Consider the following 4,040-nt stretch of genomic DNA (forward strand, 5'->3'; position numbering starts at 1 on the left):
CTATCTTACCGTTGAAATCCACGGTGATTTGTTGTTGTCCCAACAGTACTCGATCAAGCATTTCTTCGATCTTGCTTTCCTGAGTCTGGGGTGGTGGATTTTGATAGTAAGAGTTCGAGTAGCTCTTGCTGTTGTTGAAGGGTTTTTGAAATTGTGAACTTTGGTTACTTCTTTGGCCATTTCCAAAGAAGTTTCTGTTTCCGCCCTGGTTTCCAAATTTTGGAATCCGGTACCTCCGATGTAGTTCACATCTTCTTCTCCTTCTGTATCTGCTACTTCTCCTTCAGCTGAACAGACTTGCTTCCTAAGAAGCTCGTGCACCACATCTAACTTAGCTCTTACTTCGTCCATCTGTTCCTTCCCGATAGAGGCTACAGACTTCTTCCGTTCAGAGTCAGTGTTTTTGGTGCTGCTGCTGTTAGCAAGGTTTTCGATAAGTCTCACAGCTTCCAACGGATTCCGAGTAGTGAAGTTTCCTTCACTCGCCGTATCAAGGGCCATCTGATACTGTAAGGCGAGACCTCGGAAGAAAGTGCTTAGCAGCTGCACTTCGTTAAATCCGTGGTGTGGACAGTCTCGCTGGAAGAACCTAAATCTAATCCACGCATCTTTGAAGGACTCTCCAGCCTTCTGCGAGAATGTGGAAATTTTGTTCCGAAGTTCTTCAGCGCGCGCCTCATCGAAGAAGTTTCGTAAGAAAGCATTCTTGATGTCGCTCCAGGATGTTAAAGATCCTGTGGGTTGCTGCCTAAGCCAGTGCATCGCTTCTCCATTCAGCGTGTATCTGAAGAGCTTGCACAGTAGGTAATCTTCGGGGACTCCTTCCATCCGAAAGGCATCGATTAGATCCTCGAACCGTTCTAAATAGTCCATAGGATGCTCGTGCGGTAACCCAGAATAGGGTATCTGCGACACGAGAGTGTAGTATTGAGGCTTCAGCTCGAAATTCTGCTTCTGGGTCTCCGGAAGTCGAATAGCTGATCTGTTAAAATAGTACTCATCTGGGCGATTGTAGTCGGCCAGTGGTTTCGATCGAGCGTCCTCATCTACAGGTTGAGCAGCTCCTGTAGCATCAGCATCAAGGATTACAGTTCCCTGAGCATCTATTTTATGACCTGTTGCATTACGCAGATGACCGGCCTGGTCATACAGGTTTCCGTTCTCATCCTGAGTTAGAATAATAATGTTTACCATTTTTGACGACACGGTATCGATCGACGTACGCGGTGTAGTATCGATCGTTGTCGAACGATTGGGATCGATCGACGATGACGGTCTGGTGTCGGTCGACGGTTGGTTGTGCGTATCGATCGACGACGAAGTGGTTGCGTCGAGCGATGTGGAACGTTGACCTCTACGGATGGTGCGTTCCAAATGAGCAGGATCGTCTGAGAACAGCAAGTCTTTCTCCTTGTTGCTTCTGGTACCGCTGGGCATGCACCTGAAAAGACAAGAAAAAGAAAGATTATTAGAAAAGGGGGTAAAGAAAAGAATAAGAATTAATAAAACTAAATCTAATGGCGATCAAAGCTCCCCGGCAACGGCGCCAAATTTGATACCACTCAAATTACCCTAAGGAGTGTTACTCTCATCAAAAGAGGTTCAGATGTAGTACTTAGGGATCGAATCCACAAGGAGCTAGGGAACAATTAAATCTAGTGTTTATTAATTCTAAAGGTTGTAATGTTTAAATGAAATAGCAATAGTAACAAGCGAGTAAATGATAAATGTAACTTAGGTTGGAAATGATATTAGATGAAGGGCCACTATTCAGGTGTTGGAGATTATAATTCCTATAGATGCCTAACTGTTGCATGCATGATATATTAGAGCTCATTCGCTTAACTCAGTGATCAGCTGTCGCATGTACCACTGGTTTACAGACTAGATCTTGTGTCTCACCGGTTAGATGCAGACACAAGAGAGTGTCGATCGATAGTCTATTAAGACGTCGACCGATACACCTTTGCCAACATCGATCGATTGTCAGTTGAGGACATCGATCGACGGGTTCTAGCCAGGCCTATGCGCGAGTATGAAATGCCCTACTAAGATTCTAAATTGGCGGTTAGCCCTCTCTAGCAATCCTAATATGATAGATAGATGTCAGGATGGGATAACAAGGGTGCTTGAATATGCAATCCTATGATCAAGTTCTAGTTAGCAAGGCTAAAACAAGCAATGAATACAAATCTATCATGAATATAACAACAAGGCAGATCTATAGTTTGGGGCTAATCCCACAAACCTATCTGAACCCTGGATCTAACAGTGAACTACTCAGACATAGCAAAGCAATTCATATCAATAGAGAAATAAGAACTCATAGAATAGATGAAAAGGGAAAATAGAAACAAGGAGTTCTAATCACAAGTGATCTTCTCTCCCAAATGAAACTTGTAACAAAACTAGGTCTAGAAAAGAAAAAGCTCTCCTGCCGTCAAAAACACTTACAGTATATATTCTACTAGGTTAAAAACTCGTCAGGGCATTTTGGTAATTTGGCTTGGCCTTGGTTTTTAAGTCTGCTGAATCCAAAATGTCGCGTCTGGTGTCTCGACATCGATCGATGGTACTTGTGTACATCGATCGATATTAATCTTCGTCTGTCGAGGCATTTCCTGATATCGATCGTCAGCACTGATGCGCATCGATCGATTATTCTTCCTCTCGTCGACCTCTAAGTGGTCAGCTCGGGTGAAATATCCTTTATGCTCCAAAATGCTCCAAAGTCATAGCTTTACTCCGAAATGCACCAGAACCTGAAAACATACCTAGAAGAGTAGAAAAAATAGATATATATATAGTAAAATAATAATATACCATGGATAAAAATGGGTCAAATCCATGGTATATCAATCCACATGTCCACTACAACCCCATTCCTATCAAGAAGCCACATGTGTCCTCCAGAAGAATAGATGACCAGTTCTCATCTCAGCATGCCACTATGGAGCTGAGTATGAGACAGGAGATTCAGCGTCGATCAAAACTCACACCGCCACATCGATCGACAGCGTCCATGGAAAATCAATCGACAGTCCAAAGGAAGAATCGGTCGACAATAGTCTAACACATGATGAGTTTTGTATTTCAGGGACCCAATAGATGGACATGCACTGCAGATGTCATTACATACATTCTTCAGATGGCTAATGGAGCAGATAATCTCTTCATGCAACAACGCAACAGTCCAGCGCATCAGCAGAAGGTTACAAACGAGTTCTATGACACAACTGGTGGCATAGGCAATCGCCTCAAGCAGAAGTATATACATCCTACTCGACCGTCGATCGATGTTGACGTCCCTTCATCGATCGACAGACGTCCAAAATTTGAAAAGGAGCCTATGACCATGATGAAATTAGGAGATTCCAGTGGGAAGAGAAAGATGAGTATGGAGTCTACAGAGATGTAGACGGACACATCATCAGAGTATCCAAGGATGATATCAGAAGTCTTTTGGAAAGAGATTCAAGAGATGAGCACAACTACATATGTCTTCCAAAACATACTAGCTCATTCACACAGACCAAACTGGTACAAGAGATCTAGACCAAGGACTAGATCAACGAGATGTTCTATGGATTTTGTGGAGCCTAAGAAAAGAATGAAGGTGATTTCCAGATGAAGCATGATGGTGTCTATTATCCACTGAACGATAGCATCAGTTGGTTGACTACATGCATGGAGGAGATGAGAAAAGACATCACCAAAATCCAAACACAGTGTGCAGCCGAAGCAACCCCACCAGCGTCGATCGACAAATACCACCCAAAATCGACCGACGACGACCCACAACACTCACATCTGATGCAGTATCAACCAGATTTTTACACCCGAGCAGAGATTGATTAGTTGGTAGAAGGGATCTACAAAACTCTGGAAACAACAGAAGAGAGGCTTCATAGGAGATGTGATGACATCTATTTACCAATGGACCTTACAATGAGTTCTTTGACTTCTCAGATAGAAGCAATACAGAGGGAATTAGTGGAGATTAAGGGATACATCGCTGGTCGACTAGAAGCGTCAGCATC

At 43.3% G+C, this 4,040-nt stretch overlaps 1 non-coding gene across 1 annotated transcript; it reads left to right on the top strand.

Annotated features, from left to right (window-relative positions):
• The first annotated feature begins 556 nt into the window (after nucleotides 1–556).
• On the top strand, nucleotides 557–662 carry LOC125577445. The gene has a single exon (XR_007315861.1). It is a non-coding gene; the product is annotated as a small nucleolar RNA R71 (small nucleolar RNA).
• Nucleotides 663–4,040: the final 3,378 nt, after the last annotated feature.

Source organism: Brassica napus, chromosome A8 (assembly GCF_020379485.1).
Source record: "Brassica napus cultivar Da-Ae chromosome A8, Da-Ae, whole genome shotgun sequence".
In the NCBI taxonomy this organism is placed as follows: Eukaryota; Viridiplantae; Streptophyta; class Magnoliopsida; order Brassicales; family Brassicaceae; genus Brassica; species Brassica napus.